The sequence below is a fragment of the Artemia sp. Qi Xiang Cuo genome, chromosome 14 (genome assembly GCF_049724085.1).
Source record: "Artemia sp. Qi Xiang Cuo chromosome 14, ASM4972408v1, whole genome shotgun sequence".
NCBI classification, from domain to species: Eukaryota; Metazoa; Arthropoda; class Branchiopoda; order Anostraca; family Artemiidae; genus Artemia; species Artemia sp. Qi Xiang Cuo.
In genome coordinates, this window is record NC_142807.1 from 55565353 (window position 1) to 55579903 (window position 14551).

Below are 14551 nucleotides of genomic sequence, written 5' to 3' on the forward strand. Positions count from 1 at the left end.
GGATGCAATTTGCATCCTTGGCCCTAGCCATGTAAGTTCAATTTGCAAAGCAATTGTGAAAAAAAATTTCTAACATTATAGTGAGTAGGAAGCTTATAAGGGAGGAAAACCGAAATTGGGCTTGGAAAAAATATTAGGTCATGAATAGAACTCTGCTTTATTTTAGATACATTTTCTCATAGGAAACCAGGAGCATTAAAGTCCCCAATGATAAAAGTATCCCCATCATTCATAACCTTCAAAGTGATATCTGTTATAACACTATCACCATTAAGGTTATAAAAAGACAATTGTCAGTCGTCTTCCTCATTCAAATGTGAACAAATAGGAACAGCATCAATCTCATGGGGATACTTTTATCATACACAGTAACAATTTGAAGTCTATCCGATAGAATACTATGAATCCACTTCGCATTGATATCACCTATCTGATATACAGACAGCTTTATCATCAAGTAAGATGAGACATTTTATCAAAGGCCTTAGATTGATCCAGGGAAATCTCTGACCTGTATTCCATCTTTTATGTAGATGGAAGTGCCTTTCCTTTGGTTAGCAGTTCTGTTACTCTACAGGATGTTTTCCCGATTTTCCTGGACAATGCAATTTAAGGTAATAAATCAATATGAGCTACATTACTTTTGAATAACGGATTTATAAACAAATAGTAGACTAGGGTAAAATCCATGGTACTCAGCAAATACCTAATATCAGACAGATATTGTGATTAAAAAGTATACTGCTACTACTACTAACAACTCACCACAGCACCAAGCTGCATGAGGCCATCACAGCTATGCATGCTCCTCCATCCTAGTCTACTCCAAGCCTTCCCCCTACACCCACCAAGGAAGTTCCAATTTTCCTGAAATCTTCCTTTGCAACATCCTCCCAACCATGGGTAACCTGCTTCATGATTAGCCCTAGATGGTTGGCCAAAAAAGACAATCTCATCCTAGTCTATTCAAAGCCTCCCTCTGTACACCCTCAAAGGAAGTTCCCATTTCCCTTAATTCTTTCTTTACAGCATCCTCTCACCCCAACCATTGATAACCTGCTTTCCATTCAGCAATAGATGGTTGACCAAAAGTACAATCTTTGGCAACCTGCAACCCTTCATCCACAGAACATGCGCTAGCAATCTCAACCTTTCTCTCCTCATAGCTCTAGAAAGCAGGATTGAACCACACTTTTCAAACAGCTTATGGTACTGTTTCAAATACTACAAATTAAAAAGTATCTTTCCCACAGAAAAACAAGCTCCTAATCTAGGAAATTATGTATATTACCTTAAATTGCACTGTTCAGCAAAATAAGGGAAAAAATCCTGTAGAGATGCTGGTCAGTGACAATGGGGAGCCATTGGCTTCACAGCATTTCACTCTGTTTTCCATGGTTTGGTGGACCAATTAACAAAGCCATGGTCCATCCTTACCTGGAATTTGGCATGACCATAGCCTCTCCCTACTATAAGATGGATGTGAAAGTACTTGAGTGTCCAAAGAAGAGCAACTAACCTTATCTCTGTATTGCAAGACAAATTCTACAAGGAAAGTCTCAACTCACTCAAACTCCCTACCTTAGTATACCGTAGGAAAAGAGGAGACGTAATAGCAACTCGTAAGTTGCAAGAAAATGACCTATTAAGTCATGTCTTTTCCCCGTCCCTCTCAACTACCAAAAGAGGACGCACCAATAAGCTGCAGGCCCCCTGTTGTATTAAGCGAGAGCACAAACAGTTCCGCTCAGACTGTTCTGTCTCACCCTGGAACAACTTGTCTCAAGCCACCATCCAATCTAAACCTCTAAATGCTTCCTAGAAAGGACTTGATCAAGACTGGGCCAACGCTGAATGGAGCCTGAACTGGGATGTCAAATCATAACCTTGAAACACCACCAGCAAGATTTCTACAGGAGGCTCAACACCACCTTATCTCGCTGGACATGCGATTTAAGGTAATTTAAGGTAATTCTTATCAACAATGATATTGAAGGCATTGACAGAGGGAGGAGTGACAGCTGCATTGGGAAGACTGTTCTAGGGGGCCACCAGTCTATTGGAGAAATAGTGGTTGTGGAGTCTGATTTGAGCTCTCTTCTGGAGCAGCTTCTTACTATGCCCTCTTGTCCTGGATGATTTGTCAAGTTGGAAAGGTTTCTGAGATGTGGAATCAGCATGCAGTAGCTTGTAAGCCATGATAACATCACCCCTCCTTTGTCTGTAGACTAGTATTGGGAGCTATAGTTTGTTCAGGCAAGATGGATAGTCAATGTTCTTGCATCTCAACAGATTTGGTTGCACACCTTTGAACAGACTCTGTTTTCTCTTGGTCACCCTTATTCAAGGGCATGGTAACACACATCCCAAATTTCAGCAATGGTGGCACAAGACCCGTGTACAGCTATGTCATGACTTTCGATGCTTTGGCAACTGCTGTTTGTGTGTGTTTGTTGAATTTTAATTCTTCATTGAAAACTATCCCCAAATCTCTTTCAGCTGCAAAAGAATCAATCATTTGCCTAGAGTAATCCCCTCCACCCATATGGTACTGCCACTTCTCATTCTTTTTCTTGAAATGTACTGTCTTGTATTTCAGGATGTTAAACTTAAGCTTCCATTGGCGGGCCCAAAGGGAAAGTGAATCCAGGTCTTCCTGTATGGTGGCTCTTATTGCAGTTGACTCCATGGGCCCAAGAGCTTTGAATCATCAGCATAAAGGCTCATCTTATTTCTTACAGCTTGTGGAGCATCATTAATGTAAATATTGAAAAGTGTTGGGCCAAAGATCAATATATATGATCTTGGGCCCAAGGTCCAAGATTGGTATATGTGCTAAAACAGTTTGGATTGGCTGATAATTAGGAAGAGACTAGTTGGGATTGTCTGACGACAATTTTGGAAAACTTCTGGTTTTTTAGCATTTGAATTTAGACAAGTTACCCCTCCAGCCTATTTAAATATAATTTTTGTTCCAAAATACTTGTCTTGGATTAAATTGCTTCAAGATTGGGTCTGCCTGTGAATTGGATCAGCTGTACTTACTTTAAATTCCTGCATCCAAGATTTGACAATATTTCCCAAGATTAGGCTCTAATAATGTCCATCAGAATATTTGGGGATCATATGTGTTTGAAATTTGCAGTGGAGTTTATGATTAAAATATTCAAGCTAATCATGCCTATATTAAGAAAATTTGGAAGAATTCGATGGTGAAACAATCTACTTTGTAGATGGTTAAATAGAGACTTTGCCATAATTTGACTTTTGAAGTGGTGAGGAGCTGTCCAACTACCGGGTATCTTAACTTATGTTTTTAACCCATCTCTAGTGATGGTAACTTTTAGTGAGATGACAAAATGAGCAAAGTTTTAGGGCCCCTTTAAGGACTCAAAATGGAATTTGTGCCTCAGGCAATTATTATATTTGGAAAAAGCATAAAAAAAAGGTATATGTGATAGCAATATGTTCACTGTTATCCCAGCTAAGTAGTAGACTTAAATTGCAATTGCCAGCAAGATAGCGTTGACCTCCTGTAGATTTCTTGCTGGTGGTGGTGTGACAACTTCAGTTGACATTTGAGTCCCAATTGAGCTTCCTGTCAACATTGAACCCGTCTTTGTTGACCCAAACTTTGTGATGAGTCTATAGTAGCTGTCCTGACTGTCTTTTCTGTCAACCTATTTAGTAAAGGTCTAGAGTAGGGGCTATTGAGAAAAAACATGTTAAGAAAATAGTTCTTACTTCAAAATATGCAGAACAATTATAGCCAACACATTTTGACTGCAGCTTCACTATACTTTACCAATAGCCCCCTTGCCTAATGTGCAAACATATAGCCTAAATTATATATTCCCAATCCATTGTCACTCTTGTTTTTGCGGTTCTTATTTTGTCATAGTTGATTGAATTTATAGGTAAATAGGTTGAAACAAGAGAGACACACTGGCCAAATACATGGGAATAGGGGAGAGAGAGTAAAGTATAGTCAAGCTGCAGTCAAAATGTGTTGGCTATAATTATTCTGCGTATCATGTAGGGTGAATCAGGGAAAGTCGAACAGTGGGGTAAGTCCAACACCGACCTTCAATTTATCCATGGTCCATTGTATCTGTGGGAGGCTTTCATATTTCCTTCCATATTAGTAGCAGTAGGCAACAGTGCCATCAACTTCCGGCAGAGTTAGCATGCCTTTCGTTCAGAAGGTTTTGAAGTTTTTTGGACAGTGTTTTTTTTTTAGGAACACAGGTAACTGACTTTACTTTAACTTATGCAGATTATAAAGTAAGAGAGATAGAGAAATTTTTTCATTTCTTAGAAACTAGAAGACCAGGAGCATCTTCCTGATTTTTTAGAACAAGCCAATGTCATTAGTTGAGATAAAAGGGGTGTTTGTCTTACCCCTAAAAAGCCCATCTGGGGAAAGTCCGATGTGTTGGACTTACCCCCAACAGGGGAAGTTTGGCATGGGTGTCAGACTTACCCCGTGTTACTAAAGATCGATATTTTAAATGGTAGAACAGATTCTAAGCTTTAGATAATAAGGGTTGAAGCCAGTAACCATTCTTAGCTGGCTCTACTAACTTAGTGGAATGTATTGTTGTGTTGATCATTCATGTATTGCAGTTCTGTGCCTGCTTTGTTTATCTTTCTCCCTTGTCATTGTTTTTCCGTCTTAACCTTTACTTGTGACCCACCCTCCGAAAAGTGCGGTAGCAAAGTAGAAATGCTTCTTGGCAGGTATCAAATTTGTTGGCCGATTTTGTCTGAAAATACCCTTTTTACATATAAAAATAATTTTTACTGCAAGAAAACCTGTCAAAACACAAGTTGTGCTCCGCCGTGCACAAAGTGGGGTACCATAGTAGCAATGCTACTTCACAGTTTTCATGGCCTAGTAAAATTTGTTGGCAGATTTTTTTCAAAAATACCAGTGCTTCCATTATCCCCGAATTTTTGGGGATTTCGCCCAAAATCTGTCTTCTCATAAACATTCTCAAAATCAGTTCCCCGAAAATCCCCTTTCTTTCAGGGTTGCCACCCCTAGTGATTCATCATTGATGACAATACACCCCTAGTAACTATGACTTTCACTTGATTTGACATATTTTTTTCACTAACTTCAAAAGTTTATGTCTCAATTATTTACTTACTTGTACATGTACTTGTGGCGGGAATCAGGCGTTTCCACCTCGCCCGGCATCGATGATCTTGGAGACCTTCTTGGACCATGTTGAGCGATCTTCTGCCAGCTGCTCTGCAAAAGTAAGCCACTGAGTTGACCATCTGTGCCCGAACTTTCTGAATCCCCCGATAGGTTCAAGGCCTGATTTGGCCAGGTTCCACCAGTTTTTCCCCTGTCCTCCTTGGCGTCTCTTCCAGGAGCTAATAGGCTCGACTAGAAGTATTTGGCGAGGCAAGTATTCCGGCGGTTTCCGTAAAACATGGCCCAACCATTTCAAACGGCGTTCTTTAATAGTGAGCGCAACATCTCTCTGAATATTGCACATTCGACGTAGATCCGTGCTGGAGATACGGTCACGCAGCTGTATTCTGAGAATTCTTCGCAGACAGGTATGCTCAAACACCTTCAGCGTATTCTCATGCTGTAGTTGTACCGACAATGTTTCGCATCCGTAAAGGACAACGGTGCGGACTAGTGCTATGTAGATTCGAACTTTCGTTCGGACACTGACTTCGTGGCGATTCCATAAGGTTTTCCGAAGGAAGGCAAAGACTGTCTGTGCTTTCTGTATTCTATGTTGGATATCAGCGTTGTAGGATCCGTCAATACATATGTGGGAGCCTAAGTATGTATAACGGTTTACTTGTTCCAGCTCAGCTTGGTTGACAGTTAGCGTGAATGGTCCTGTGTTGTGGTTAATAGCCATGAAATTCGTTTTCTCTGTGCTGACTTTCAAGCCAATCAGGTCTGCCCAGGCCACCACGTTGTCAAGCATGTTTTGAGCTTCTACGGGGTCTGACAGGAGGCCAACATCATCCGCATAATCGAGGTCAGTCAGTGAGAGATTCTGTCCGATCTGAACTCCTGGTTAGGACGACAGTGCATTTTCAAGCACCCAATCGACGCAATAATTGACCAGAGTCGGAGAGAGGATACACCCTTGTTTTACTCCGAACTCAACCAGGAATTCTTCAGTTTCTTCACCATAGACTCGAACTCGGCTCACTGACGCGTCATAGTATGCCTTCATCAGTTCAACAAACTTCAGCGGCATTCCGTCATTCTCTAGGATCTTCCAAAGTTTCTGGCGAGTGACAGAGTCGAAGGCGGCAATGAAGTCCAGGAACATCAAGATCAGGGGTAGATTGTACCTTTCAAACTGCTGGATAATGAGGCGAAAAACGAAGATATTATCAGTACAGCCTCTACCTGGCCGAAAGCCGGCTTGATTTTCTCGGGTTCTTTCCTCCCTTGCCCCCTTGAAGCGGTTCAAGAGTATAATCCCGAATATTTTGACCGCAATGTCTATAAGACTTATTCCGCGGTAATTTTTGCATTCGGTTTTATCTCCTTTCTTATAGAAGGGGAGAATGACTGATGTCTTCCAATCTTTTGGGAAAGAATTGGTCCTCCACACTTCTTCGAGAATGCCATGGAGCTGTTAAGCAGTGACCTCAGGGCATTGTTTGTACAATTCCGGGGGGAGGCCGTCTTCACCTGGGGCTTTGTGGTTCTTCAGGGTCTTGATCGCTTTTAGTATTTCGGCTCTGGTTGCTGTATCCAGCTCGACGTTGTAGGGTTCTTTAGAAACAGCAGGTGGGAAAGCATCAAGGGCGGATGATGGGGATGGGTTTAGGAGGATCTGAAAGTGATCCTTCCATCTTGCTAAGCGCTCCTTCTGACAGCTGATGATTTTTCCTGATCTGTCTTTGACCATTTCTGAGACAGCAGCTTTCTTACCAACGGACTCTTTCAGGATCTGGTAAAGCTTGCGGGTATCATGTGAGCGTGCTGCTTTCTCTAACGACACGGTAGCATCTTCCCACATTTGGCGGCGGTCAAAACCAGACATAGATCATTGAATTACTGACCTTTCTTCCTATGCTACTAAAAGTATACTGTCCTTTTTATAGTTGTAGTATAGTGATCAATGAGCATTAAGCATGCAGTTGGGTATGCATTATTTTTATAATACCAATATCATTGGAGTGTACAAATCAATCCATAAACTATCAGCAGTAAGCTATGTACAGAATACTTAAGACTTTGAATACTATACACCATTAGCAGTATTAGAGTAAATATGATACAGTACTTTAATATGATTAAATATGATTCAGAAAACTATTGATATTTCTAACTGCAAGCTATACTAAGTTACATTTGTTACTTTTCTGTAAATTTTACCTGTAGAAAAACTTTTTGCTCAAAGAAAAGCTGTCAAAACACTGATTGGGCTGCTAAAGTGTTGACAGTTTTGGAATTTTTTGCACACCTGCTTGTGACAGGTTTTCGAATAAATTCATCAATTCATTCATAATTCCCCTTCAAATAAATTCATCCATTCATTCATAATTCCTTTGTCTTTTCTAGATGCCTAGAAATTATGTTTGGAAAACACAACGTGGGGTTGGAGGAACATATGATGCAACTCAGCAACAAATTGCACTAGCAGAGATATCTTCTAAGAGAATGTCTATGCTAAAGGCTTCCAAAGTGTTTCAGATAACGCGCCACTACCTTGCATGACCATCTTATGAAGAAGACACAAGTCAAAAACCAGTTTGTGGTGGAGGGAGGAGCCAAGAAATTCCTGCTGAAATAGAAAAGGATATGGCTCAGGGTATCCGAATACTTGAAAAGTGGGGCATAGGTCTCAGCAAAGCAGGAAAATCTTGACAAAGTGCAAGACTACCTCATCAAGAACAAAGTTCAAACAAGATTGAAGGACAACCCACCTGGTCATGACTGGTGGGTGAGGTTCAAGTGCTGAAACAAATTTTCACTAAAGAAACCAGAAAGGTTAGAAAACAAAAGACTTTTGCAGCAATTTGACCCCTTCATAATGTATGGTTTTTATGAGCTGTTGCATGAAACTGCCACGGCGATGGATATTCTTGACAAGTCCCAGTGCTGGTTCAATTTGGACGAGACATCTTTCTGCAGGGATCCTGGGAACACGAAAGTTGATGGAGCCAAAGGCTCACCAGCCACTCATAGAACAGGTGGTAATGGACGTCAAAATACAACTTTCTTGGCTTGTATCAGTGCAAACGGAGAAAAACTCCCACCTCTAATAGTTTTCTCTGCAAAGAATATTTGGACCTCATGGATACCTGTAGATGGAGCTTACCCTGGTCCATCTTACTCATCTACCAAGAAAGGGTGGATGACGTCTGATCTCTTTATGAACTGGTTTGAATTCCAATTTCTTCCTCATGTAAAGGGAAACGCACTCCTCATCTTAGATGGACATGGCTCACATCTTTCTCTTGCTCTTGTCAAACTTGCAAACAAAAATAACGTGACAATTCTCAAGCTACCTTTACATGCATCCCACATGCTTCAACCTCTCAATAAAGTGGTTTTCAAGGTAATGAAAGGGTCTTATGATCAGAATCTTGCGAAATGGCAGAGGGAGCAATCTGGCAACATTCTGTCAAAGAAGGATTTTGTATGTCTCTTATCAAAGGTATGGGATATCTATCTCACTCCTAGTCTGATCAAAAAGTTGTTCAAAGCAACTAGAATCTTTGATCCGAGTGTTCTAATGAGATTAAACCCATCCGTAATTGACCAGACCAATTTTGAACCTACCAAGTTGAGCCACTATGCACAAATGAAAAAGGAACAAGAGGAAAAGGCAGATACATCTAAAGTCACAACCACCGTCAACACTGAACTAGAAAAAGTTACCTTTAGTCCAAAGAAGTTGTTTGGCAACCAATCAAAAACTTTTGAGGAGATTCTTCTTGACTCAATCAAGCAGCCTGACCTACCATCAGTTTCAGGAATAGAAAACCAGAAGAAAATTGCAAGAGAGGCAGAAGTGATAACATCAAAAGAACATCTAGAGGTGCTTCAGAGGGAAGAGAATCTGAAAGCAAAAGGCAAAGGGAAGAAGAAAAGTTCAGATGGGAAGGGTGTGAAATCGAAAAAAAAATTCTTCCTAAGAGGGAAGCAAATAGAGATTTGAGTGATGGCAAATCAAACATCAGCCTTGAATTAGGCTGTGATGAGGATGATCAGAGTATTCAAGATACTATTCAAGAAAGTGACAGTGATGGCAAGGACACACCCAGGAAGCAAAAGATTGTTCCCAAGCTGAATGAGTACTAAGCAGTTAGATACAATGCCAGGAATGACAAACAAGGTTGGTACATAGGAAGGGTTCTAGACTTTCCTGACAAGGGAAAAGTTAAGCTCAAGTTTCTTCACTGTTTGAGCCTTGCCACCTACTCTTTCAATTGGCCACAGAAAGACGATATTGATACTGTGGATGACATACCTTTTTGCAGGATCAGTAAACTTAGTAGGAAGCAGACCATTTGAAATACCCAAAATCCATCAGGCTATTGTATTGTGCAAGGCAGTTACTGGCAAGCGTCAGTAGATCTTTGTTTTATGCCTATACACGTATGCTACAAAATATATGAGTCACTTTTTGTATCTGAAGTCAAACCATAATTTGTGTGATATGTTTTTCTTTTTTAAAATACAAGCAATCATTTACATTCAGTGATTTGTGTGCATTAAATCCCCAATGACAAAAGTATCCCCATCATTCATAACCTTCTAAGTGATATCTGTTACAACACTATTACCATTAAGGTTATAAAAAGACAATTGTCAGTCGTCTTCCTCCTCCAAATGTGAACAAATAAGAACAGCATCAATCTCATGGGGATACTTTTATCATACACATTAACAATTTGAGGTCTATCCGATAGAATGCTATGAATCCACTTTTTCCACAATACATCAACAGAGAAATTCTGCTCCAGCAGGCCTGTTATAGAGTTGTAAGACTATGTCACATTTTTTCATGGACTATGCCTCACCTGAAGCCATGCTGACCACTAAAACGGAGGCCATTCTTCATCATATATTCTATTATGGCGTCATTGGCTTCCCTTCCATAATTTTGGCCATGACTGAGGTAAGGCTAATGGGTTGGTAGTTCTCTGGCTGAGTTCTGGATCCTTTCTTGAATATTGGAGCATGAATGACTGTCTGCAAGTCTGTAAGTATGCTTTTAGTTTGAGGGACAGCTTGAATAGCAAACAGAGCAGCTCAGCAAGTTCTTTAAGGAGCTAGGGAAGTGTGCCATCTGCGCTTCTAGCTTAGTTGGTGTCTAGTTTGCTCAAACTTTTCTTAATCTTGTCTGTGGTAATTTGAATTTTTGGTATTGGGTGGTCAACCAGCTTAGGGGTAGGGCATAGTGGCTTAGTGAAGGAGTCTTCTGAGAAGTTGGATGCAAATGTGCTGTTCAACACATATGCAATAAGATAAGATAAGATATTTATTTCAAAAAATGGCTATCACAAGCCCCGAAGGGCCGACTTCGCATTTCGGGGTCATATTTATAAAAAAAGACATAAATAGCACAACAACTAAAAAACTGGCTAAACAATGCCAAAAACAACAATATCCGAAAGGCAAAGCCATTCATTAGTCTAACAAAAAGTGTCAAATGTAAGAAAGTTAAAAAGGCACAAATTAAAGCAAAACCAAAAAAAAAATTGAGATAAAATATTTTTAAAAAGGTTTAAAAGATATTATATAAAAAGGGGTGGCAACGGAAGAGCAAAACGGACACCAGCATGGGTATCACCAGTGAAAAAAAAAAAAAAAAAAAAAACTAGTGGTTTATTTGATCAGTAATGAAGGGGACAAATGTTTTTTCATATCTGGAGGTTAAACAACGGATGGGGGACAAGATAGGGATGGGTTCAGATACAGTACGTGGCAGGCGGTGTCTGGATGGGGAGTGTCTTTTGGGGAAAATGTTTTCCGTGCGATGGTTTATTATTGCATTTTTTGCAAAACGGAGGCACAACGTTCCTCTCCTGTGCTCAAGAGTATCCAGCTTGGCCTTTTTTAGAAGGAGTGAATATGTTACCTAAGTTTATTTAAAAATTATTCTTAGGGCTCTTTTTTGAATAGATTCAATTTTATCTGATTCATCACGGGAGATGCCAGGATGCCAAACTGGACAAGCATATTCAAGATGCGGGCGGACAAAGGAAGTATAAATCCTTAAAGAATGGGATGGGGGGATGTTAAATTTATTCAAGAGCTTAAAGAGAGACATGGATGCATTAGCTCTATGGACAATATCTTTGATGTGGATATCCCACTTTAAATTAGAGGAAATTGTAACCCCGAGTAATTTAAAGGAAGACACAGAAATATCAGGGGGTATAGGGTCAAGGAAGGCGGGACTAGATTTGAAGAAATTTATTGTAATTATATTTGATTTAGTGGAAATTACTTTCATATTTAGGTTCTTAGCTTCATCCGAAATGTGGGATAGAATTTCAAGGGGGTCACTTTTAATATTCTTGTGACATACTTCGAGGATCGTCAAGTCATCCACGTATTTCCACCTTTGGGGGAATTCCTTACCAATATCATTAATCATGACTAGAAATAAAAGTGGTTCCAATAAGGTTCCCTGAAGAATTCTACAATATATAAGGACGGTGTTCGAGAAAATATTTTTGTATTTAACAGCTTATGATCTATTTGAAAGAAACGATATAACAATATTTAATTACAGAGGATGACGTTTAAAGTTAACCAGGAGCGATCGAACTATGGTGGTGTGGTCAACCAGGTCACAGAGGAGGCTGACCTCCTCTGTGGTCAGCTGCCTCGGCTTATTCCTTGCTTTTGCAAAGTGCTCCCTGTTGTATGTACATTTAACATTTAATAATTCAAGAAAACCTTTGTCTTTTGGTTTGTGGCCCTTTTGACAGGTTGTTTCACATCAGGCAGTGTTTTTTGTGCCTTTACAAATGCACTTGAAGATGCAAATCATCTCACCATGGAGCAGATTATCCTTAAAATTTTACCAGGCTGACTTGATATCATCCTAAACAATCACTTGGTCCCCTCTTACTCCCCATAGCAACTCCCTGATCCTGCTGTAGTTTCTATATGTTTGTTTTGTGCAGTTCTTTTTTTGCTGATTTAACAGCAGATCATGGCAGATGCAGAGATGGTTGCTGGCACCAATAAGACCAGAGGTACTCAGTGTTCAGTAACAAACCTGGGTTATTAGTGATTGTCAAATCTAGTAGTGATGGGTCTGGTTATTTTTATACTGGGTTGGTTGGTCTATTACTTCATAAAGGCTATTGTTCTCCAATTATACAACAAAAATACTTCTGGCAATAGAGGTTTATTGATACCATTAGCCAACCCATTTGACATCAGGTAGATTAAGGTGTCTGAGAAGAATAAAAACCTAATGATCATAATTGAATGCTTGTTCAGCCAACTGAGTTAGTGCTTGGTAACAGGGAAAGGCATCCAGTCAGCTTGGGCTTCTGACTTTTGGTATATCCAACCTATCAGGAATGTTTCCCCTTATTAATAATATTAACAAAACACTGAACACACAGAGAATACTCATGGCTAAATGAAAAATCTCTGACCTGTATTCCATCTTTTATGTAGATGGAAGTCCTTTCCTTTGGTTAGCAGTTCTGTTACTCTACATGATGTTTTTCTGATTTTCCTGGAGAATGCAATTTAAGGTAATAAATCAATATGAGCTACATTACTTTTGAATAACTGATTTATAAACAAATAGTAGACTAGGGTAAAATCCATGGTACTCAGCAAATACCTAATATCAGACAGATATTGTGATTAAAAAGTATACTGCTAATACTACTAACAACTCACTGCAGCACCAAGTTGCTCCAAGACTGGGTCTGTCTGTGACTTAATAATAATAATAATTTATTTTTGACCCACTATATAGAAAATTAAGTGGAGTAACACAAGAAAAGAAAAAAAAACACAAAAATACATTTAACAACAACACAATAAATAAATATTACACTCAATGCGCTGTGGCTACCCGGATAAGTGGGTGGTTAACACCCAAAGGAGCATAAATGTTCTCTTGAAGACGGCTACTTTGTCTGACAAAACAATTTACAATATCTGGAGCGCCAAAAATCCACATAATCTTTCTATTACTGTATCTGCAAGGCAGATACAACACAAACTTGCAATACCGGAAATACATAATTCTAATATCGCTAATATCCCCTGGTCGAAACAGGATGGGAAGGCCAGCTGGGAACAAATCCGCATGGTCACAAAAGCTCGAGTAAAATTTAGCCAATGCTTTTCTGTTATATCTTCCCCTGTTGGGGACAATTTTCGCGTACCCCAGTTTCAGCTTCTCTTTAATATCACTCAATGCCCGGAAACGAAATAACGTAAGCGATTTGCAAATATTGATCCCAAGCCATCGGAAAGATTCAACACTTTTTATAGAACATAAGCCGCAATCAAGCGGCGTTGCTGAAGATTTTGAATTAAACACTAAATATTCGCATTTATCAGTGTTGAGACTTAATCCGATTTCCCCATACAGCCGTGATACTAGTAGCACAGACTTCGTTAAAGTAAACATTGACCTGCTAACAAGCAGAAGATCATCCGCATATGCAATATAGGAGACGTTTGACAACGCTGAAGAGTATAAAAGCGGTATCGTATTAAGAACATTCAATAAACAAGCTTTAAAAATATGAGGTGAAAGCACACTACCCTCACGGACCCCAGATCTAACTGGGATTTTAACAAAGGCCCGGGAACCCTGCCTCAACTGAATAAATGAATTCTGGTACCAAAACCGAAGTAAACAAATAACTGAACTATTCACACCCAAACGTGCCAGAGAAAACCATGCCTGAGAGTGACAAACAGTATCGAAAGCTTTAGATAGGTCTAACGCACAAAAGTGAACTTCCGTTTTTAAACGATGTGCTTCTTGTAACACTGTTGCAAGTATACGGTGGGCATGCTGGCATCTTATACGCGACTTAAAACCGAACTGATTTGCGTCATAATCCACCTTATCTTGAATAAATGGGAGCAATACATATTCAAATAGTTTGCTTAAATTACACGCTAGAGTGATAGGACGGTAGGATCCACAATTAAGCGGATCCTTCCCTCGCTTCCGAACAGAGGTAATAGTACCACACAGGAAAGAATCAGGCACAAGTGAACTACTAACACACATCTGAAAAAGTAGTTGCAAATGGCTAATCAACTCGGGAGAATCAACTCTTTTTTTTTCTTTTTTTAGAAAAAAAAACCCTTTTATACCAACTAAAAATGAATTAAGCCAATCAAATACAACAGGTTACTCTCCGGGACATACTACAACACAAATAAAAACAAAAGAAAATACAACGCACGTCCCGCTTGTAGGATGCTCCCCCTCCTTAGGAGAATCCTTTGGCGGTGGCTTAAACTACATTCCAAATTTTATATTACCCCTTCAAGCTTCCATAAAAAAAAAAAATAAAAAAAAATATATATATATATAATAAA

General features: G+C 39.5%; 1 protein-coding gene across 4 annotated transcripts in view; it reads right to left on the reverse strand.

The window, feature by feature from the left end:
- LOC148944652 (splicing factor YJU2) overlaps window positions 1-14551 on the reverse strand; it is a 46121-nt gene that overhangs the window by 8830 nt on the left and 22740 nt on the right. The window contains exon 2 of one of the 4 annotated variants that reach the window (XM_089100729.1): window positions 12628-12710. The exons of 2 other annotated variants lie outside the window; for them this stretch is intronic. The gene's annotated coding sequence lies outside the window, so the exon portion shown is untranslated. Of the gene's footprint in view, window positions 1-511; window positions 533-12627; window positions 12711-14551 lie in introns of those variants that run through there. One more of the 4 variants, XM_089100731.1, reaches the window with a different exon arrangement.